Source organism: Pinus tabuliformis, chromosome 9 (assembly GCF_031772625.1).
Source record: "Pinus tabuliformis cultivar Carrire ecotype Pingquan chromosome 9, CPIR1, whole genome shotgun sequence".
NCBI lineage: Eukaryota > Viridiplantae > Streptophyta > Pinopsida > Pinales > Pinaceae > Pinus > Pinus tabuliformis.
In genome coordinates, this window is record NC_142307.1 from 1,921,880,044 (window position 1) to 1,921,905,939 (window position 25,896).

The 25,896-nt window shown below is 34.2% G+C and overlaps 1 pseudogene; it reads right to left on the bottom strand.

The window, feature by feature from the left end:
• Nucleotides 1–2,129: 2,129 nt before the first annotated feature.
• The window catches only part of LOC149156623 (putative nucleoredoxin 1), a 56,986-nt pseudogene continuing 33,219 nt past the window's right edge, over nucleotides 2,130–25,896 (bottom strand).

Genomic DNA, 25,896 nt, shown 5'->3' on the forward strand with positions numbered 1-25,896 from the left:
TGGTTATGAATGATGATGCAGGTTTCTGGGTTCAGCATAATGTTCTGGTGACAGTGATCTGATTGTTTAGATTAATTGATTATTGGTTGATGAAGTTTGAGTTTTAAAGTTTCTGATGGGTCCAGTATGAAAATTTGATGAAATGAGGCCTTCATTTGTATTGTTGTGTACTAGGAGCATCCAATCCGAAAATTAATGAAACGTGGTCCCTGGAGGAAGAGGTAAGTTTGTAGCCTTCTGTAGGCTGGCGCCTACATACTAGTAAACATATCGGCTAGTGCAAGGGCTAGGGGGTTGTAGCTCCCTTCCACTAGAAGTTGGAAAACAAGAGAAGGTTGTAGCCTTTTGTAGGTGGGTGTCTGTGTACTGGTATGATTCTGCACCAGTACAAGATTGTAAACAAATTTTCTTTATATTAAAAGAAGACAGAGACGACAGCAGCAGGTGGTTTTTCTCCCGCATTGGGTTTCCACCTTAAATCTTGGTGTTCATGTGTGTTTCTTATGTGTGATGGTTTATTATGTCTTTACTACACATAGTTATTGTATAATAAGTTACTGATGCACTGATTAAAGATCTACACATGATAAATTGACTAAATCCTAAGTTCTCTGGATATATGCTGGTTTCTCTAATCACAGTAGCATGTACATGCAAGTTCACTTCATTGAAGTAGTGTATATAAATATGTTTGGGAAATGAAATATTATTGAATTTTAAATATTGATTCACCCCCGCTCTTAGTATTATTTCCAACACTAATAAGGTTTAGACCTGGCATCAAGGAAGAATTTGCGCTGGTCATGGAGACAGTGGCATCTACAAGAGATTTACTATTTGTAGATCATCACACCATTTTAATTACCATGAGGAGAACAATGTTATTTCTTATTGTAGTGAGCCTTGAATGTAGCGAGTTAAGATTTTACCAATTAGAGATTTAATGTCTCAAATGATTATAGGAACTGGTGATTTTACTTTTTGGTTTAATATGGATGTTGGTACTCCATTTAATTTAATGAGATATTCAACTTAGTTGTTAAAGTTCAAGTGAATGCACAATTCACACCCACTAGGATCCCATGAACAAAAACACTAAAGTAACCTGAATCAGTTCCATTACCAACTTCAAAATGCCCAGAGCTAAGTGTAACCATCACCAAAATCATGCAATGTATAGAAATCATAAGATAGGTGTCCATAGTCCCACCAATATCATGGATCCGAGGGGAAAGTAACCATCATCCATCCAAGCAACAAGTATAATCATGAGTGAGTAGAAAATATGCACCAAATGTTACACCATAAAAATCCATGGAACAACATGTATGCACAATCATAATGTGCCATGTAGCTAAAACCAAGGAAACTCACTCATCGAGACAATGGAGAAAATATGTTTATTAATTGGAATCGAATGAACAACCAAAAATTATGAAACCAACAATTCAAATGCTACCCTATCATAAGAAATTTCACTCTTAACTGACATTCAAACAAGTCCAAAATGTTGACACGAGATTCAATACTCATAGTAATGGTGTTAGATACTTATCTCAATATGAACTAGGCAACTAGGCTAGAGATTGCAACTCTCCACCCAACCTTAGATTGGGTTGTACGGTGGTCTTTCTTGCATCCCAATCACCCCCAATCCAGATTGAAAAACATGACTGATGGACCTGCTTATGGCTTTCTTGGTTTCACAACAACATGCAATAAAACTTCCTTATACCGTAAATTCATCAAGGTGGAGGAAGTGACAAAATTTGGATCAATACTCTTCTCTAGTATATCCTCCAGCAAAATGTCGATGGTTTTATAAGTTTATATCCTTTTCCATCTTACAAAATATATTGATGAGCATGTTGAAGGTGACAACCTTACATTACAACCAGGTTCCTTTGTCCAACCTCTTGAAAAAATACCAATACACCTTGTTCTGCTTTAGTGCTCCTCAAATTTGTCAAGAGGGTTTCTTGCTTCTTTCCAGTCAAATTAGTTTGCATAGTCTTTAGTAAAATGTAGAGGACATCCCTTGGATACTAGCATCTAAGGAATTCCCCAGATATCACTAATGTATGCAATGTTTTTAGGAGACATGAGGAGTTCCTTTATCATGATCAAACTTAAGCTTTGTAAGATACATCTCCTTCACAGATTACTCATGTTGGCTCACAGTTCTCATCCACAACAGTATCTGTATCCTGTCCCTTTTTCCTATTTTCCTTGATCTTGTTGATCTTCCAAACCACATTCCAGATGAAGATCATAGTCACATTTTTTCTTACAATAATAGGACCATGCACTACTATCTTTGTTGCATCCATCACAGATGAACATAGAACTTTTTGTTAGTAAAAGTTGGTGTTCATGTTGGTTGTACTTGATTTCCTTGGGAGATTTCTCAACAAGTTCCTTCATATCCTTCTGCAGCCTTTGAAAATGTGCATCAATGAATGGATAAGCCTTGGCTCCATGAGTGTACATTGTACTTCTGGCATTATTTGTCACAGTTTTCCCATTTAGAACAACCATGATCAAAGATGGGATGCCTCTAACACGGAAATACTGTGAGATATCATTATTAGTTTTATCTCCAATGGAAGAACCAACCCTGGCACGCCTTTCTAGTAGTTTTCAAAAGCATCTGGACCTTGGTCCATAAAAATGAAAACAATCTCAAAATATTCTCCTCTTTCTTTGAGTTTGTTGTAAACCTTTATAAGCTTTGGAGTGAAACTTTGACAAGGAGGACATGGATGGGTAGAGAAATAAAGACCAATTGTCTTTCCCACAAGCTCAAATACCAGGACCTAGGCACCACCATGCTTGATAACAAAGTTGTGCGCATTAGAAACCAAGAGTGACTCTAGGGTTCGTGCTTGTAATTTCACATTTTCTTCAGCTTCAATCTCATCCAGTCAATATTTTGTAAATGTGAAGCTCATATCTCATAGTCCCGTATATGGACCACCACATCATTTTGTACTATGTTCCCGTCTAAACCTAAAATGATCAACGTTGGGATACATAAAACTTCAAAGTAGTAAGACAATTTCTTCCTAGTGTTGTCTGCAAATGGAAAAGCCATCCATGGCATGCTTGCATAATACTCTTCAAAAGCTTTCTCCTCTTTTTCATGTGAGAGAAATGCAAACTCCAACACCTCACCTCTTTTTGAAAGCTCGTTGTAAATATCCACAAGCTGTGGAATGAAATTTATACCGAAACCACACTAGTGGCCGAGAAATATAGACCCTTGTTGTTCCCTGTAAACTCAACAGTGTATATTCAAAAGTCTCAGGGATATTGAAAAGTGGCTCAATCTTAAAGATGGATATTCTTATGCTCTATTATCAATTACCTAAGGTATTTTTGGAAAGGGGTCAAGTTACTGGTTATGATATATTGTTAGTAGTGAGCAGTGGTAAGGCATTTTACAATTGTTATGTGGTTCTTTAGAATGGACCATGAGGATCCTTGGAGATGCCCATTATGTAAGACCAATAATATTCAAAAATTTCCAAGGAGTCAAGGAGATTTCATCACTAATAATAGAAATTCAATTTTCTCTAATACTGATAGGATGCATTCCTAGGAAGAAGCTAGAAACATAGAATATGCCTTCATTTGGAAAACTTACACAATCAAAAGAGGAAAATTGAAAATCTTCAAATTGAGTGTGTTTCTTTTCAACGAATGGTTGAGCCTAGTCAAAAATCCTATTTCACTGATCTCAAATACTAGGTTGTCAATTGGATCTACTGTGTAGGAGGTCAAGGAAGATGAGACTATTCATCAACAACAACAGCATGTGGAAATGTCGGTTGAAGATCAAATACCTAAGGGAATTTTGGAAACGGGTTAAGTTAGTGGTTATGATAGATTGTTATCAATCTGCAGTGATAAGGGGTTTTACATGTGTTATCTAGTGCCTTTATAATGGACCACGATCATCCTAGGAAACACCCATTATGTGAGACCACTAATATTCAAATAGCTCTAAGAAGGCAAGAAGATTTCATCTCTAATAATAGGAATTAAATTTTCTCTAATACTGATAGGATGCATTCCTAGGAATTATCATTTCTAGAAGAAGCTAGAAACACTGAGTATGCCTTCATTTTGAAAACCTTACACACAATCAAAACAAACAAATTGAGTGTGTTGCTCTCCAACAAATGGTGGAGAGTTTGGTAAAAAATCCTACTTACAACCACCATACCTTTGAGTTTATAACTTTATACAAGTAGTAGCTATCCAAAATCCTTTGCAAAGGATTGTTTTGTTTCTTTAACTAGTAAACTCCAAATTTGGACAATTTTCAAGATGTCTTTTTGGATAGTTATTTTATTTTTGTATTATTATGCTGACCAGTGCAACTACAACAACATTCTAATACAAAATATGGTTTTTCTTGTTAGAACAGAAAACACAACACTCCAAATAAGAGAATATTAAAACAAAAAATAAATGTGTAAAAGAACTGGACCTTGTAGTGCGTGTTGAAAATGGCAACAAGAAATGCTAAAAATAGAAGTGCTAAAAATAGCAGTTCGGGTACCAGTGTTAGACATAGCAACAAGGAATGAAAAATGGAAGTGCTAAAAATAGCATTGGTATAAATAGAATTTTGGATGGATTCCAATTTTAGTTAGTCCCTAAACTAAAATTGAGAAGTAAAATTCGAATTTGATCTTAGCAGTTGTTTGTAAAATAATTAATTAATTCATCTTGAGTTAATTAGTTGTAGGAAATCAAACATGAAGTCTATGTGAGGACATGCAACAAATTCTCCATTGATTGAGGAATTTATCCCTCAGTTAAAGGGATAAGGATGAGTTGTAATTAGTTAGCTTAGTTGTCTAAGTTAAGTCCAGTTAGATTAGTTCCAACAGTTTGTGGAATTAATTGTGAGTTCAATTAGTTAATACTTGCATGCATGTAATTGCTATTCTCTAGATAACTGAATATTCTCTCATAAATAACTCATGCAATTCAGTTCAATCATTGAGATCAGAGGAAGGGATAGTGTACTATCAATTGGGGTATTTTTCCTATATAGGAAACTCATCCATGCAGAAGGAATTATCTCCTTCAGGATTACACAGTTAGATCAGAGGTTAGTGAGTGTGTGAAGAGGCCAATTCACACAGGTGGCAGCACTAGACCCGAAGTAAAACTGCACAAGGAAATAGGAGGCTTGGAGGGTAGAGGAGAAGGTTTCTGAGAACCCTTTGACTGCCTATGAGCAGCAGATTGATTGCAGAGAGAGTCGGATAGCTTGTGAGTTGATTATTTTTGTAACTTGAACATATTTCCACTTGTATGATAATACAGATATTGGGGTTTTAGGTTGAGGCTTTCCCGGGATTATTCTTTTGTGTTTCATGTGTGATTGAATTCTCTTTATCAGTTATATGTGTTCTATTTGATCTTGCTCATATTCGATTAGGCTTCCGCAAAGTTTATTGTAGAATTAGATCTTGTATTTTGCTTTAGTATATTGCATAATCTGTTGATCTACAGTGGGAATTTCTACATGGTATCAGAGCAAAGGTGATCAAAGTGGAGAATAATATACTAGAGGATATTTCGAAGTTTTGAGTTTTGGGCCGCGAGTTTTCATAGCAGATATGAAAATTTTTGTGCAATTTTTTCAGAAACAAATAGCAGATTTGGATTCCTTGTGGAAAAATACCCAAATTAAAAAAAAAAAAAAAAAATCGACTGAATCAGAGTTCAAATGAGGGAGATATCACTGATTTAAAATCAACTCTTTTTCCAGAAAATTTCGTGACAGTGGGAAAGATGAAACAAATTGGTGTGCTAGCCAAGAACCTATATGCACTTGAGGTTAAAGATGCATGCAAAGCCTTGAGGAGCAAGGAAAAGGTTAGATGCTTGGTGGTTTAGAGGGAGAGTACATTACCTCTCAACATGCAGCACCAGAAGAAGTCTCAGACAATTGTGGAGGAGCCACAATTGGTGAAGCAGCTTCAGGAGGTTGTGGAGTAGCCAAAACTAGAGAAGCCAAGAGGAGACTGAGTGGAGGCATCCACTCATGCAGAGACCTCCAGTAGGGGGAAATTTCGAGCCAAGTGGGCAGAGGGATCACATGCATCCATACCTCCAAGTCGGAGGTGGGGTGATGTGGAGTGATAGTCCCAAGAAGGCTAGAATAGGGGCAGGATGATTGAGGTACCCAACCTCTTTGATTAGACCTTTCTACAGGATCCCCAATGAGGAGTAGCAAGACTAGCTGAGTGGGTAGAGACGGATGTGGACGGAGCAACAGAGAGAGCTATAGTGCAGGAATCCCAAGACAGTGCAGAGTTAGCAGGCTGCAACAATGCGAGAGGCACATGAGTGTTGCACTAGTGTAGGATGGCACAAAGAGGTGTGCAATGGTGCGAGATGCATGGAGTGTTGCAGCAGCTCAGAGGTCAGAGAGGGAGCACTTGTCAGTGGCAGAGGGAGCTTTAGCATCAGAGGATGTTTCTAGCCCAACAGGGAGGGCAGTTGGGAGTTTTTTTGTTTCTATAGTTGCTGGAGCAATAACTCTTGGGAGAAGTGTTGCATGTAGAACATTCCAAAGGTTCAGGATCGGGTTTGAGTTGAATGTGTTTCTTGTTGAGAGGGAGTGTTGAAAATGGAAACAAGAAATGCTAAAAATAGCATTCCTATAAATAGCATTTCGGGTACCAATGTTGGACATAGCAACAAGGAATGAAAAATGGAAGTGCTAAAAATAACATTGATATAAATAACATTTTGGGATGGATTCCAATTTTAGTTAGTCCTTGATCTAAAATTGAGAAGTAAAATTCGAATTTGATCTTAGCAGCTATTTGTAAAATAATTAATTAATTCATCTTGAGTTAATTAATTGTAGAAAATCAAACATGAAGTCTATGTGAGGACATGCAACAGTTTCTCCATTGATTGAGGAATTTATCCCTTAGTTAAAGAGATAAGGATGAGTTGTAATTTGAGTTGTAATTAGTTAGCTCATTTATATGAGTTAAGTCCAGTTAGACTAGTTCCAACAGTTTGTGGAATTAATTGTGAGTTCAATTAGTTAATGCTTGCATGCATGTAACTGCTGCTCTCCAGATAACTAAATATTCTCTCATAAATAACTCATGCATGTCAGTTCAGTCAGAGACCCAGTTGAGATCAGAGGAAGGGACAATGTACTATCAGTTGGAGGATTTCTCCTATATAGGAAACTCATCCATGCAGAATGAATTATCTCCTTCAGGATTGCGCAGTTAGATTAGAGGTTAGTGAGTGTGTGAAGAGGCCAATTCACATAGGTGGCAGCACTGGACCCCAAGGAAAAGTGCGCAAGGAAATAGGAGGCTTGGAGGGTAGAGGAGAAAGTTTCTGAGAAGCCTTTGACTACCTGTGAGTAGCAGATTGATTGCAGAGAGAGCAGGATAGCTTGTGAGCTGATTCTTTTTGTAACTTGAACATATTTCCACTTGTATGATAATATAGAGATTGGGGTTTTAGGCTGAGTCTTTCCCCGGGTTATTCTTCTGCGTTTCATGTGTGATTGAATTCTCTTCATTAATTATATGTGTTCTATTTTATCTTGCTCATATTCGATTAGGCTTCCGCAAAGTTTGTTGTAGAAGTAGATCTTGTGTTTTGCTTTCGTATATTACATAATCTATTGATCTACAGTGGGAATTTATACAGTGCGTTTTTCCTTCTCTAATATCCAACAATCCAACATCTAATTCCAATTGTTGATTGTTTTTATTTAGGTTGTCTCAGGGCTAATGTACAATTGTAGCACCAAGTTTCTATTTAAACATAATAATAGTAGATCATACAAAACTCACCAGGTACTTCAAAAAGAATTGAGTAAAAGCTTCTTATGAATCTCTCGTGGATAGTGAACTTCGCGAAGAAATATGACATTCTCTTTAACCTCGTGAATTCCAAAAGTGAGTGCATTAGCCCCTAATGCAATGCCAAGTTTTTCATATGCAACCTTAAAATGTGTTGGGCATGGAGCCTCCCCCCCCCTAGTGGGGGTTCGGGGGCAATGCCCCTAAAGCTAAAAATAGATGTAAATTTACCTTGTAAAATATTGTAATTTCGTAGTCAATCTGAGTTGTTCATTAGGCAGATGATCTGACAGTGGAAGTTATGCTTAATTTAGTGTTTTTTTCCCTAGAAGGCAACCCCTCGCTAAATATGATGGAATTATATTGTGACTATGCATATGTGTATTCTGAGCGAGAAAGAGAGAGGAGATTGTGTGAGAGCGAAGAGGAAATTACAATGGATCTGTTGTAGGTTGTATCTCTTCATTTTGCTGGATAAGATAAAAGGAAGGTCTGACTGTTTCTCCGTGGAGGTAGCCCAAATTGGGTGAACCACGTATATCTGTGTTTCTCTTGTTTTATGTGTTTTCTTTGTCTTTGTTTCTGCAATATTTTATGTGTTCCATTGCTCTGTAATACATATTTTTTTAACAAAAAGCCAATTATGCTGAGAGGTCGATACATTTTTATCCTCGATATCCTCACAATAAACCTGAATCCAAAACAAACTTTTATATAGAAATAACTAGTATCTTGCTTATTTTAGCAATTCAAGCTATATTTTAATCCTACAAATTCAATTAGTTGACGATTTCTTCTCTAAAAACCACAAGAAATAAGCCAAGGAAGTGTTGATGCCTCGAAAATCGCTGCAACAACATTGGGGGATAACCACCCGGTCTGGACCTTAAAAGCAGCTCCTTTTCCGTTTGGTGTGGTGGCTCCGACTGTTCATCTAGGTCCAGTTACCTTCTCCCTATTGCTATTGGTTTATAATGTATCTTTAACTACCAATAGACAGGGACATCAGATTACTTCTCCTTGCTGATCAGGCAAGAGAATGACCCTTAAGCTGATTTGGGTTCAGCCAAGCCACAACTAAAGTTCTGCCTCTTTGAGGAGAGGACTTAAAAGAATGTAAAATTTACCCTAAATGCAAGCTTATTCTATGATGCAAGCAAAAGAAACTAATCTAAATCCTATCTTAATTAGGCAGATATAGATCTAACCCAACTAAGAGCAAGATAATTAAAGTATTGGGATTTAAACATGTCTTGTTTATAATGAATATCAAGTTAATGAAGTAGTTCAATTAACTGATATTATGGTTACCAAAACACATTCTATTGAGACCTTAAAACTGAAATAATAAATCAACAACATTCAGGAAGTAGTTCTCAAAATGATATTGATTATCAAATCAATAAATCCAATAATTGAATAATGATATGTAGAAGTAGTTCACACGCATTATTATTCAATAAATCAGTTTCATAAGACAGATTTCAGAGTAAGTAGTTACTCCAAAATGAGAAATTAATCCATAAAAACAGAGATACATAATAACAAGATTGAGACAAATTACCCATATTGACAATAGTGCACAAACATGAATAAAATGACACATTCATATCACCATAAAAATAAAACTGATATTTGAAACAGTAGTATTAGAAATACCAATTTATTGCATCCATTTCTCTGTTCTTGGTCTCCAACAGCGCTTTACATTGCTTGAACTTCTGCCTTCAAAACTAGAGCCACAATAGTGCAAGCTTTGTTCCTCATGCATAATTCAATATACAAAGGGAAAATCCTCAATAATCCCCAGATCTGAGATTTTTCACTCCTCCCTCCTACAACTCTAAATTCCAATTACAATAGTGCTTTCAGCAGTCTAAAATTGCAGAGGAGAGCAGCCCCTATTCCATTTTGCAATCTGTTATTTATACTGTCTGTGAAGGAATTCTTGAGAGGAAAGTTTGGTGAAGAGAAATCTGCCAAATCCAATTCTATTTGCTCAAAATTCCTGATCTTCAATTGTTGGAACCTTCTCATTGATTGAGATCTTTTTCTCCATATTCTTCCCACTGTTTTCCTGCAAAAAGAAATCAAAATAAATTAAAATGCAACAACAAAATCAATCATGGCATTGCTGGCATTTAAATCAAATCCAATCAAATTTTATTTAAATAAATAACTGAAAACAAAATATAAACTTTCTTTTGATGCTTGGAATGGTTCGATTGGTAAATGATATCATTGACCAATGGATCTGCAATTAGAAGAGGTTTTGGACAAATGAAATTCAAAACAATAACTCAGAAAATTGATTTTGTTTTCAAAATTCGGAGCTTGATTTTCTGCCTGATTTTTGGCCCAATAAATGATCAAATCTGTTGGTGAAACCTCCTTCAAAATGTTCTCCTTGATTTTCTCTTTCCAATGAGCCGTCCTGGGCCTCATTTGGCCAAGTATAACTCAATTTATGAGCTTCCAAAGTTGAGGAGTCAAATCTGGCATAAATCTGGAAATTCTGCTGCTGGGCTAAAAAAATGTAATTAAAAACTAATCCTAAATTAGTCTCTAATTAATTCTAATTTAATTGCTAATTAGAAACTAAACTAATTATCAGTAAACTATTTATTAATTTAACTAACTAATATTTAATTAACTATTTATAAACGAATTTAATCTAATTAAAAAAACTAATTAATATTAATCTAACTGATATTTAAATATTACATATAATTAATTAATTTAATTAATATAATATATTACAGATTATAATATATTACATGTTAATTAATTTAATTAATATAATATAATATAAGATATTACATTTAACATATATAACCTAATATTAAAGATATACTAACCTAAACTACTTTCCACTCATACGTTAATATATTAAAACATGTCAAATTAAAACATATCACACCATATGTTAATATATTAAAACATATTAAAGTAAACATACCACACCATATGTTAATGAATCATGGAACAAGTCGTTGGAACCAACGTATAAGACTTTGGTTTTATTCCTTTTTGTTATCGGCACCTTCCTCATCGCCACATACCTTATCACATCGCATCGGGAGATGGATGGGTTAACGAACTTGTTTCGTATGCATATAAGTTCCGATGCGAATGGTTATTTCCTTTTGCTTCATCGCATCGGCAAATCGGGAAGGAGGTGTCGGGGCTTTTTAATATAATGCGAAATAGAACTCCCAATACGATCTTTTATTTGTTTTTTTATATTTTTTTTAAATTTGTTTGTTTTAAATTTTAATTTAATTAAATTAATTATATAATATATTAATTAATTTAATTAATTTAAAATTTAATTTTAATTTTCATTTTCATTTTTTTATTTTGTTTTTATGAACATAAGTTTTTAAACTATAGCTAAAAATAAAACTACAGCCACTTAGAAAATAAATGAAAAATAATAAAAATAAACTACAACCACTTGAATGTTTGGTTTTTCGATATTAAGATTTGATTAGAAAATTGGAGTGAATTTCTTAAGTCCCGATGCTTAATTATTTGGCTGCATAATGAAAAATGTTAGTAAAACCCTCTACGAGTTAATATTTAAACTGAATGCGTTATTGGACAAATTTATTTACAAAATGCGATATTGTACATTTTATGCATTTTTAACCCAGGCTAGATAAATGATGAGATTTCAAAGGAGTGCCATTTTCAAACCAGTTGACCAAATGAGGTGAAACAAGCGTCAATGTGAAGCTTATAAAAAATCGATTCTAACAAAGCAATCAAAACAAGAATCCAAAGAAAACTAAAAATTAACGAAAGCGTAGGGCAATCAATTAAAATAAAAATCAAAAAGGTGCTTAGCCAAAATTTTTATAGAAAGGGTCCCCATTATTCGAAGCGGACGCATCAATAATGGGGGGTGTTGTGTTTTTACCACAACAATTGGCGACACACGGGAGAAGAACCAGTTATCTCTTTTTTGACATGAATAAGATTTTCCAAAAATTAAAGTAAAATAATTTAAAGAAGAGAATTATGCTTGAAATGCTTGACATAGGTTCATTAGTCTGAATAAAAACCAGAATCATCTAACTGCAATTTTTCTTAAAATTCCTCATAAATTAAAATATTTCAAAACTCTATATCAGTCATTAATTAGCTGAAGGGATAAAGCAGGGGTCACTTTACAGCTTAGCTTTCAAAATATACTCATTTGTCACAAGTAGAGCCACTGCTGCCCGCAAACATCTATAGTCTCGGCAGGGTTACTTTTTCAATCATCAATGATTCAGAATCCCATCTTGTCAAGAATTATAGACCTAGAGATAAATCCATTTATATATGTATTACTTTTTATTTTATTTTTTATTTTTTTTATTTTTTTTTTATTAAATCTTAAAAGCCATTGTCCTAGTATGGTAGCCAGATAGTTGACAATGCCATTCACTGGTTAAAATTGGACTGAACAAGCTGGCTCGTGATGAGACCCCTTGTCTTATAATTTTTTGCAATCATAAGCCATTACCCTGGTTTGTTTAGCAGTGTTGGTAATGTCAGTCTATTTTCCCCTATGATCATGGTAAGCAGGCTCACGATGAGACCTCTTATCTTTTAAGTTTAAATATATTTCTGGATTATTCTCTAGAAAAATAAGACTCTTTGGGACAGGGAGAATCATTGACTCCTTAAGAGTTAAGAATGACAATTTCAGAGTTAAAGGTGCTTTGCTGTAAAGTGTCTTTACTTGGTTATAAATAACTTTTCTTGACTGATAATAGAACTCTGAAAGATCTTAATAAAATTTTGAAATCTCAAAATGATTACAGTTTGATGAAAAAGAAATTTTCAGATTTTATGATACTTTGCCAACTTCTCTTGATTGGTAATCTCTTCCTTAAGTATGTCTACTTTTATAATAAGAAAATCAAACTTTACTAAGAGATTTAAGAAAAAGCTAATAGGTGACTATTAACAATTTTTCTCCATGTATGCTGACCATTGTTAGGTAACCAATAGGCCTTCCATATAAATAATGGCAAAGTCACCAAAATCAAAACTGAAAACCAAAGAAAAATAATTCTTATGCTAAAATGGGAAAAGAAATCAGCGAGCAAAAATCAAAACCAAGAAATCTCTAAAAATGGAAAAGAAAATCCAAGTCTTGCAAGATAAACTCAAACAAGAATGTTTATACCAATGTCTCCAACAATATGAAGAAAAAGAAAATAAGCATGTAATCATTCCTTCTTATGTTGAGATTTAGAAAAACATACCTTGCAGAGTTGTGAATGCTTTAGGCTTTAAGATAACAGTGATTGTAAAAATTCAGCCACAATGAATACTTTCTGTCTTATATGAATCTTCTTGTTCCCAAGCATCATCTTAATCATTTTCTAAAAGAAAAGGAATGCTTGAAGAAACAGATTTAAAGGTTCAGAAACTTCCTGGTGTGGCTGTTTCAATGAGGATTATCGCTGCTCCTTGAAATAAAGCCAGGAGAAGAGTATGGACTTTGAAAATATGATTCGGCAGAAGAGTGAAAAATTTTGTGAAGAGCTGCAAAACAGAGTTTTATATCAGCATAATTTAAAAACAAAAATGAAACTAGAATGATGAAATGGAAATTAATGAAAGTGGGTACATGAATCTTACCATTGGATCATTGTTTTTGATCTTACCTAAAAGGTATCAATTTCTCCAAACTAGCTGATTCCTTATTTTAATTATCATTAAAAACATGAAGAAATCCCACTAACCAAAATCCTATAACCCAAAATCATTATTTATTTTATTTAAACTAAAGCAAGCAGTAAAATGTAAAAATGAAATGCCTAGTGTTCAAGGGAATTGAAATAAAAGAAATGCATCAGAGATGAGAATGAGAATTTGCAGTAATGACTATTCCTCAAAATATTATAAGTTTAATATAAACTCCATAATTTTATAAATAGTTCGGAATCAAGACCAAATCTACGATAATAAAATTTAAATATGAAGATAGAGAGGTCTTGAATTCCATTTTTAATTATGGAATTATATATTTAAACTAAAATGTATGAGAAATTGAAATAATTTGGATATGCTGTAAATTGGTCATTAATTGCTTTCTTACCATAGTGGTTACCCAAGTTCGCTTTTAAAATAACACATTGCCGTATCGGATGATTCACATAACATGTTTCTTCACCATGCTTCAAATTTAATCTGCAGAACTTCACCTTTATTGCTATGCCATATATCGATTAAATGTTAATGGCTCATAGGCATGCATTGGAAGCTATTGCATCGGAGATTGCAATGGCAAATTGCCGATAAGAACATGTGCAATGAAATGAAGCGATCGCATCATTAAAGAAATATTATATCGGGGATCAGAGAATAAATTGCATTGTGCTTCCCATATTGCAAAATACACATTGTAGATTCAGAGAGGTGATGTGAGCGTAAGAATGTGATGAAATGATTGCAATATCGGCGATGCGATGGAAGTCGTAGCTAATCGGAAATCGGCAAACTTTGGGTACCCGATGTAACACAATATATTTTTTTCGATACCGATATGCGATGAAGAGTGGACCCGATAACTTTTTATGATGGGATTTTAATAACATATCTGATCCGAGATATCGGCCATAAATAAAACTGCAAGGAAGCGATTGCGATATCGGCGATGCGATGGATGACGTAAATCGGCGATCGGCAATCTTAAGCACCCGATGTAACACAATATGATTGCTGCGATGCCGATATGCGATGAATGACGTGGCTAATCGGCGATCGCGATTGGCAATGTTATGCGCACGATTTAACAATTCTCGATATGCCGATATGTGGTGAAGAGTGGACCCGATAATTTTATGTTGAAAATTTGATAACATATCGGATCCGAAACATCGGCCTCCTTTAAAGTTATACTCCTACCATTATTGCGATTGATCAGACGCGTTTTTTTTTTATGAATTTGCTTTGAATTTCATATCGGGTCTGGAATTATGTGTTTATCGCAATATCAGTAAACTCGATTATCGAAGATCGACGATTCATGTTCATGGAAGTATACTTCACTTGGAAAGCTCCGACATGCGAAATGCAATATGGCATATGAGTAAGATAATACATCGGAGGTCTTTGATGAGCGAAGAAATGCTAAGAGCTATTTCCGATGAAATCTTATGATGCGAATGGTCTTATGATATTCCTTGAAATTTCAATTGGGTTTTCTAAGTGAATAAAAGAAAAGTTACAAAAATGCTTGAATTCTAATAAATCAGAATTAAATTTCCCTGAACCTGTTTGCAAATTTGAAATGAGTTCGCTGCTTACTTCAAGTCTTGAAAAGAAATAAAAACCTGCAAATAAAACAGAACATAAATCAAAAATAAACTAAGGAAAAGAGAAACTAATAAGAGATGAGAACGAGCTTGGAAATGCATACCTGGAAGGAAATTGTCTGCAAATTTTACCTTATGAATCTTCAAATTCTTCCTTCGGTTTATCAAATTTTCCCTTCGTTTCAAATCATCTCATTATTTATTCTAAATCTAAGTGTGCAATCAGCCTAAACAAAATCTGTTTATTCATGTTCAGGAAATATAAAATTTATCAGAAATAAATATTAAACTATGCTTCCCTTTCAAATTGAAGTAACAATTTATTACCTCTGCTCATTCCGAATTAATCTTGAGAAAAATCTGTATTGTTATAGTGACTTTTTAATAATGCCTTTAGTAAATAGACATGATGCATTTTACAGCATCAGATAATAAACTAAAGATTAGCATGAGATTAAGCCACTAATTGTAGAAAAATGTCAAAACAGATTTAAATGTGTGCGCTTGGAAAAATGGGCATCCTTAAGATCAGCTTTTGGCAAATTCCGAGGAATATAATATGAACTTCATATGATTGTTGTGATAGGTTAGATTGACTGATAATGATTGAATTAGAATTAGGCTTATCATAGTCAATCATATATCTCATAGGATAATGGGATCATGAAGCTTTTATATCCTCAAATCCTTACCATATAAATTTCAAAAGAAAATCTTAGAAGGAAATCCCGAAATGAAGAAAAGTGGCTTTGAGGCAATCGATGCCAAGTGCAATTTTAATTGACTTTGATCAAGACATTATTCAAAATAGGCAGAGTAGAGAAATCGCTATAAGAAATTTCAAAAAGGAAAGCAAGAATTAAAATTTTCTGATGGGGAAAATGTTTTCACTGAACATGTATTAGAATGGCTGACTGCTTTGTTTTATTTTTAATCTACAGGACTGCTGAAAATAAATTAACTACATAAAACAATCTAACTAAATTAATTCTACTCCTATTCTAACTATATACATGAAAATGACTAGGTATAGTCATATTTCCAGTGTAACCATTCTCTCATTTTTATTCCCGCGTTTATGTACAGTTCAAATGTTAGCAATAAGAATAAAAATCTAACTAAACTAAGGAAAATAAATCTGAAATAAGAATGTACAGTTATTGTTAGCAAGTTGATTAAAATCTCCTTCTCTTGAAATTTGCTTTCCAATTCAATACCAATTGGATCATAGAAATCTGGATGGACCTCTATTAAGGATTGAGAAATGTTCAAAGGAAGAGATAACAGGCCAGATTGTGAAGATGAGCTTTTAAATTCAAAGGCCTGGAAAGAATTGTTAGTATTATGTACAAATGTTAAATCATTGACAATTCTCCTTGAAGGAAAAACTTCCAAATAATTTTCAAATGAGTCAATAAAAAATGAATGGAAGTCCGTCAAATGACATGGAAAATTATTAATTAAATTGGATTGCTGGCAGATTTCTAAAAATACATTCTCTTGTTGACATTGCCTTTGAAAATGTAGAAGCTTTTGATGAAACATTAGCATTGATATAAATTGGAATCTTAATATCTTTTGATGCTCATGATTATAATATGAAACTTCGATTTCCCAATCGGACAATGCATCAATTGAGTGTTTGATAATAAGGTGTTCAATATGCCAGCGAAGAGTGTGAAAATTTTGCAAAATAAAATCAGAAAATAAATCTAAGTTTAAACAAAATAGCTGAGGAAACAAAAATAAAATGAAATCACTATTTGTACAACTAATGTTACAGCACAATTGGAATCGTTTTGAAATAATTTCATTTTCACAAGGAATGGCCAGAATTATGGAATTTGGGTAATTTTGAATTCCAACTTGTGAATTAGAAAACGAATTATGATTATGAATGGGAATGGGAGTTTGATCCTCATATGAATCATAAATTGGGATGTTTTCTTGAATGGTGAAATCATGAAGATAATTTGCTGCTCTAAAATGAGGATTAGTTGGGATAATTTCTAAATTGAAGCGTTCCTCATTGTCAGATGTTATTTGAATTTTATCATGAGGATTCTCTTGAGAAAAATTGAAATCAACATCCTCAATATCAGAGTAATCATCATAAATGACCTCACAAGACTCTCTAGAATTCCCTTCAATCTCATCCAATATATCCAAACAAGGAGGAACAGGCATTTCATGTTCATTAATGGCAAAAGAATGATCAATTATTATTTCTTTATCTTGATAAAACTTTAATGGTAATTTATTTAGATCAGCCTCTTTAATTTCTGGAATATCATTAATACCAAGAGGAAAAATATTACCATTATTAAAAATATCAGGATAAAGGGAAAAATGTGAACCTGAAACAATGCATTTAAAACTGTCTCTGTTTGAGAGCTCTTGTGTATTATGCTCATTGTAAATTTCAGATTGCAGATCATTCCTTTGCGTGCATATGCTTTTTTGAAGAACGTTGTTTTGCTGCTCTGATTTCGGCATTTGTTCATCATGGAGAAATTCAGAAATTTGTACAGCAGTTTGCATTTTATTTGCTTTGATTGCTGCTTGTACTTGCTGATTTGCGATTTGATTTTCCGAATTTACTTCAAAGTAGCTTTCAGATTTCAAGGCGGCTTTTTCTCCAAAATTGCTGCTGTTGTCTTCTTGCGTTTGAATGGAAATATTTTCCAAGCTTTGTGAAACCATTTCATCACAATTTATTTGCACATCCGAATTGGGATTCTCATTTGTATTAGAAGGGGATGGAACAAAGCTTGAATCAATTTCATTTGGATTGGGAATGGGAGGCAGAGAACATACATATTCAAACCAATCTAATGATTCTTCTTCCGTGGGTTTATCTTCGTCTTTAAATCTTAAGCAATTCAAATGAAATCGCATATAAAAATCATTAACAGACTCATTTTTAAACCTTCGTAGATATTCAATTTCTTCACATACCTGTTCATAATCGTAGCCGTCAAATTTACAAATGAAAATTGTAACAAATTGATCCCAGCTATGGATTGAGGCAACTGGAAGAGTTTTGCACCAGTTTCTGGCTTTTGCCGCAAATGTGAGAGTAAAAATTCTGCATAAAATGCCTTCATCAATTCCTTGAAAAGCGTGATTTGAAACATTTTGAATGAATTGAAAGACATGGTTAAAAGCAGAAGAATTTCTCTTACCATTAAACTTTGCCTGAGACAAGAGTCTTACCACTTCGGGTGGAGTATTGGAGGATGCACGTCCATGGATACAACTCCAAATTGGAAGTTTGAGAGGAGCCATTGTAATAAATAAAACATTAATATTGAAAAGACTCCAATAGACAAAAAGTATCAGGCCCTCCTTCTAGCGCCAAAAATGTTGATGCCTCGAAAATCGCTGCAACAACATTGGGGGATAACCACCCGGTCCGGACCTTAAAAGCAGCTCCTTTTCCGTTTGGTGTGGTGGCTCCGACTGTTCATCTAGGTCCAGTTACCTTCTCCCTATTGCTATTGGTTTATAATGTATCTTTAACTACCAATAGACAGGGACATCAGATCACTTCTCCTTGCTGATCAGGCAAGAGAATGACCCTTAAGCTGATTTGGGTTCAGCCAAGCCACAACTAAAGTTCTGCCTCTTTGAGGAGAGGACTTAAAAGAATGTAAAATTTACCCTAAATGCAAGCTTATTCTATGATGCAAGCAAAAGAAACTAATCTAAATCCTATCTTAATTAGGCAGATATAGATCTAACCCAACTAAGAGCAAGATAATTAAAGTATTGGGATTTAAACATGTCTTGTTTATAATGAATATCAAGTTAATGAAGTAGTTCAATTAACTGATATTATGGTTACCAAAACACATTCTATTGAGACCTTAAAACTGAAATAATAAATCAACAACATTCAGGAAGTAGTTCTCAAAATGATATTGATTATCAAATCAATAAATCCAATAATTGAATAATGATATGTAGAAGTAGTTCACACGCATTATTATTCAATAAATCAGTTTCATAAGACAGATTTCAGAGTAAGTAGTTACTCCAAAATGAGAAATTAATCCATAAAAACAGAGATACATAATAACAAGATTGAGACAAATTACCCATATTGACAATAGTGCACAAACATGAATAAAATGACACATTCATATCACCATAAAAATAAAACTGATATTTGAAACAGTAGTATTAGAAATACCAATTTATTGCATCCATTTCTCTGTTCTTGGTCTCCAACAGCGCTTTACATTGCTTGAACTTCTGCCTTCAAAACTAGAGCCACAATAGTGCAAGCTTTGTTCCTCATGCATAATTCAATATACAAAGGGAAAATCCTCAATAATCCCCAGATCTGAGATTTTTCACTCCTCCCTCCTACAACTCTAAATTCCAATTACAATAGTGCTTTCAGCAGTCTAAAATTGCAGAGGAGAGCAGCCCCTATTCCATTTTGCAATCTGTTATTTATACTGTCTGTGAAGGAATTCTTGAGAGGAAAGTTTGGTGAAGAGAAATCTGCCAAATCCAATTCTATTTGCTCAAAATTCCTGATCTTCAATTGTTGGAACCTTCTCATTGATTGAGATCTTTTTCTCCATATTCTTCCCACTGTTTTCCTGCAAAAAGAAATCAAAATAAATTAAAATGCAACAACAAAATCAATCATGGCATTGCTGGCATTTAAATCAAATCCAATCAAATTTTATTTAAATAAATAACTGAAAACAAAATATAAACTTTCTTTTGATGCTTGGAATGGTTCGATTGGTAAATGATATCATTGACCAATGGATCTGCAATTAGAAGAGGTTTTGGACAAATGAAATTCAAAACAATAACTCAGAAAATTGATTTTGTTTTCAAAATTCGGAGCTTGATCTTCTGTCTGATTTTTGGCCCAATAAATGATCAAATCTGTTGGTGAAACCTCCTTCAAAATGTTCTCCTTGATTTTCTCTTTCCAATGAGCCGTCCTGGGCCTCATTTGGCCAAGTATAACTCAATTTATGAGCTTCCAAAGTTGAGGAGTCAAATCTGGCATAAATCTGGAAATTCTGCTGCTGGGCTAAAAAATGTAATTAAAAACTAATCCTAAATTAGTCTCTAATTAATTCTAATTTAATTGCTAATTAGAAACTAAACTAATTATCAGTAAACTATTTATTAATTTAACTAACTAATATTTAATTAACTATTTATAAACGAATTTAATCTAATTAAAAAAACTAATTAATATTAATCTAACTGATATTTAAATATTACATATAATTAATTAATTTAATTAATATAATATATTACAGATTATAATATATTACATGTTAATTAATTTAATTAATATAATATAATATAAGATATTACATTTAACATATATAACCTAATATTAAAGATATACTAACCTAAACTACTTTCCACTCATACATTAATATATTAAAACATATCACACCATATGTTAATATATTAAAACATATTAAAGTAAACATACCACACCATATGTTAATGAATCATGGAACAAGTCGTTGGAACCAACGTATAAGACTTTGGTTTTATTCCTTTTTGTTATTGGCACCTTCCTCATCGCCACATACCTTATCACATCGCATCGGGAGATGGATGGGTTAACGAACTTGTTTCGTATGCATATAAGTTCCGATGCGAATGGTTATTTCCTTTTGCTTCATCGCATCGGCAAATCGGGAAGGAGGTGTCGGGGCTTTTTAATATAATGCGAAATAGAACTCCCGATGCGATCTTTTATTTGTTTTTTTATATTTTTTTTAAATTTGTTTGTTTTAAATTTTAATTTAATTAAATTAATTATATAATATATTAATTAATTTAATTAATTTAAAATTTAATTTTAAATTTAAATTTTCATTTTTTTATTTTGTTTTTATGAACATAAGTTTTTAAACTATAGCTAAAAATAAAACTACAGCCACTTAGAAAATAAATGAAAAATAATAAAAATAAACTACAACCACTTGAATGTTTGGTTTTTCGATATTAAGATTTGATTAGAAAATTGGAGTGAATTTCTTAAGTCCCGATGCTTAATTATTTGGCTGCATAATGAAAAATGTTAGTAAAACCCTCTACGAGTTAATATTTAAACTGAATGCGTTATTGGACAAATTTATTTACAAAATGCGATATTGTACATTTTATGCATTTTTAACCCAGGCTAGATAAATGATGAGATTTCAAAGGAGTGCCATTTTCAAACCAGTTGACCAAATGAGGTGAAACAAGCGTCAATGTGAAGCTTATAAAAAATCGATTCTAACAAGGCAATCAAAACAAGAATCCAAAGAAAACTAAAAATTAACGAAAGCGTAGGGCAATCAATTAAAATAAAAATCAAAAAGGTGCTTAGCCAAAATTTTTATAGAAAGGGTCCCCATTATTCGAAGCGGACGCATCAATAATGGGGGGTGTTGTGTTTTTACCACAACAGGAAGGAAAAGCATCCATAGTTTTCACATATCAGGTCTGCAAGTAAAAGTGAAAAGGAGAAAACATAGCCTAAAAAAGAGCTCTTTGTTACCCTTTTCTCCTACACCATGCTTGCATTTTGGAATTTGTATTTTGAAGACTATTCAAAATTCTCATCTTTAAGATTTAATCTATTACTTGCATTTCATATGTTTTAATGCAGGTGGGTCAAATCATACATTACATTGGAGGTATAATAAGACTTAATGTGAATCAAGCTTTAGTGGAAACAATTCATGTAAATGTATGGGCTCTGGTTCATATTCCCTTGTATATGGGCAAAGTAGAGAATCAAAATAAGATAAAAGTACAACATTTTGGAGAAGAGTTGTACTTTACAATCTAAACAATATTTTGTTGCATATTAACAATGCAAATGTTGTATTTGTGTTGTTGCTTTTAGAGTACTTTGGCTTGCTTGACTTTGTCCTTTTTGTTGCCAACATGGTACTGTTGTTACTACACATTTATCAACCTCAAATGTTGGTGCATTGATGGTTAGTATGCACATCCTTTAAATATTTCTTTCTCTACTTTTTATGCATACAATTACACCTACATGGAGTTGTTGGAAAACCATATTTCTTGGGCTGCAATGAAATATAATCACATACCTACAATAGGGATCACAATTTTTCATGCCTAATTTAGTACAACAATAATATAGGTCCATCATGACAAGGATAGCAATAGCATAGGCTCAGTAATAACAGTGTTCTAGTGACAATTTGTAGAATTTTCACATATAGAATTGACCTAACTACTCTGAGAATTAGCCTAACCATGCTGAAATGTCATACAGTCCAAAATTGAAGCAATCAATGTCCTGCGAACATGAGCCACAGTTGAACTGATTCTGGGCCATGTTGGCATATTCAATATATTGCATTAGAAATGAGTATATTCACAAGTCTTGGGGATTGATTAACAGAGTGAGAAATCCTGTCAGATACTCCATAAAGAGGGGGAACTTGGTCAAGGTCACTAAGTTCACCTACTTTAAACCAACAGTGCATAAAAGAATTTCGGTCAAAAACGCTAGTGGACTTTGGACCCCAAGTGACCCTAAAGCTCTAGCCTAAGAAAACTAAGGAGCTATATTAAGGTTAATGAAAGAAAAATGTTGGTAAAATAAATGCATTTTGGAGTTCTAGGATTTTGTAACTACTACTTCACTTTAGTATTGTGACAAGTCACATAATCATGTTGTGTATTTTTATGTCTAATGCAGATGGTGTAGAATCCCAATATGCATGTCAGTAAAGGCTCATAATACCTAGTTTCCCTTCTTAAAATATCTTTTTTCATTGTTTTTGAATATCACCCTCATGATGGTTGGAAACATTGCACCACCATTGTTGATTCTTGTCTATTTCCTGTGTCTTAAATAGAATCTAGTAGAAAGAGGTGGTTTATTCCATTACCATGGAAGCCACTAAAAGTTCATAGTTTTAAGGTATCTTGTGCTACATTCCCAGTTTTGAGTACTGCAACAAATTTTGGAAGATGTTTGATTTGTTGAGTTGATGTATTGTCAGAAAATTTTGCGAAACTTAAATTGTTGTTGCCGAAATAGCCACCATAGCTAAAGGCATACAAAGTAATCAACTCCCAACACAATTTGGGAATGTTCATTATATTTCAATTGATAAGAATACCTTCTAAAGTCTTTGTAGAAATTATTGGCAAAGTGACACACCTATTTAGATAATAGATCGGATGATCAGGCTCAATAATTCAATGGTTTGCAGAAACAATGCATGTAGATATGAAAATGAATTATCAAAAACTAGGGATTGTGGACCTCAAGTAAGCATTAGTTGTAGTAGCTTCTTTGAGGAACTAAAACTCTAGCCAAATGAGACCATTATTCAAGACAATGACAACAAAATGTTATAGCATTAATTAATTTTGCTAAATCACCAAAATGATGGTAACAAATAATTGCAATTTTGAATTTCTAGGATTCTGGAATATATGGTTACTACAACTTCTTGGTTACTATGGTAGATGGAAAAGAAACCAAATGTTCCTGTGTTCATAAAATCTCATATGAGTTGGTAAGTAGGCCTTTGTTTACATGCATTCAAGTATCATTATTGTGCAGGTCTCTGCAAATACTCCAAAAATTTGAACAACTGGTGCTACTTATTGCCTATTTCCAGTGGAGTTTGTTACCGACCATTTTGTGGGTGATATCCCTAGGAGTTTTTTTTTTCTCCAAGATGGTCCTCAGCTGGTAGCTAGCATCCCCTTGTAGCCACCAGCTAGCTCATTGTGCCATTTCTTCTCCACCTGAGCTAGCCATGTGGCCCCTCGCCCATCTACCATGATCATATGTTTAAAGGTGATCCTCCCGAACCTAAAGGTATGCCTTGTCATTTGGTAATTGAGTATTGTAGTTTGCTTATCATGGACACTTCTTGGTATGGATTAATGGGGGGATTTAGTGGAAAGAATGGGTCAAGTTTGTGCCCAGGTCCCCTAGACCCCTTTTTAGATATTAACCTTACATTCTAGTCTCGTGGAATCTCTTTTACTAGCCATTTGGCTTTAGGAATGGTATTTCATGGGAAACCCTCATTTTGGTTGTGTGGTCCTGCTCCTTTATCTTCTCATATTACCCCCTTTTCCACTCATTATTATCGCCTTAATCATTTCTCCTGCCCGAGTCCACATTCCTCCATTGGGTCCACATAGGGTTAGCTCACCCCTTCCCCTTGCCCACACCTTTCGTCACGCTTGGAATGATGCCCCGAAGGATGATGCAGCTAAAAATAAGGATAAAAGCATATTTTTCCACACTCAACAGGAAACTATACCACAAAATGCAAAAGATAGTCGAGACAAACACATTTAGCAGGTGGGCAAAAGCCAATATGTGAGCTCTACCCCATCATCATGGCCATCACCCTAGTTCCTACAGGTTCTATGAGCCTCTTTCATCATATAGGAACCCATGTTTGTCCCAACCCCCGGTGGGCAATGAACCACACTACCTTAAAAGGGGGTATTCACTACTATATCTTATGCATCATGCTATTACACCTTGAGCCACGAGCAGTTAATCAAAGAAAATAATAAAAAAACCAAAAGACATATAAATAAGGGTGGAAAAATCAAGGTCGGGGCACCTCATGTACCACGATTACTCCCTCCTATACATTATAAACCCAAGTGTGGGTTTCCCTCTTATGAGCTACCATTTTACCCCAACGTGTGACCCAAGGCTGCCCCTTCTCATCCCCTACTCCATTCACCTATTTGTCACATGCCACCACCTTTTGAAGAATATACCTTGAACATATTATCCCCTTTAGAAGTGGAAACCACCTAATAAGATACTTCGTTAACCCCATTTGGAGTTTAGAAGACATTGGCACATCCCGAAGCCCATTATGGAAGGGCGGGCCATTACGAAATCCCCACCTATGTTTCGTGACTAGTAAGTTCATTTACTCGATTTCTCTAATGACCTGTTGTACTGGAAGGCTAGGTGACACATTGGATCTTATGCAGGATTGCAGATGGTCTCCATCCTGGGTTTGGTCTCCCTAGACAGGGTCCTAATTCTATAGAGGGCTACATTGGCACATGTAAGGTGTGTTTTGAGAGCCATGGGCCTCCACAATAATAGAAAACACTCAATGGATCCCCAAGGATGGTTAGAGATGCTCGAGATACTCCCATTGGAAGAGGAAGATGCACCTTGTTCATTTTTTCCCAGCTAGCCCCACAGATGTATCATGCACTTGAAAGCTGACCTAGGACTTGTAGGGCGATGTGGAATCCCATACATCATCATCAGAGCCCTTGTATATGATCTACAAGAATCTTTGACTCATTTGGAGACCCATGAGGTTATTATTGTACCCCCACACCCATTGGGAGTGTTAGTTTTGTAGCGTCAGATGAGTTCTAGCCTTGGAGTTTTGTGGAGAGGCTAGAATATATGAAATCTCCAAAACCCAGAAATTGTTTTTGGAAACTACACCTAGAGATGACTTAACTAAAATAATTAATCATTTTTTTAATGTTTCCTAAGTCTAAACTTAGGAAATATGATTAATTAAAGGGTATTAATTAAGTCATGGTGAGAATCTTCTAGAAAAAGACTTGGATCGAGTTCTAGTTAATCTTAGCCATTGATTAATTTTTAATCATGGCCATTGACATCTCAACGAGAGATTATAAGAAGAAACTCAATGGGGCTTGGAGAGAAG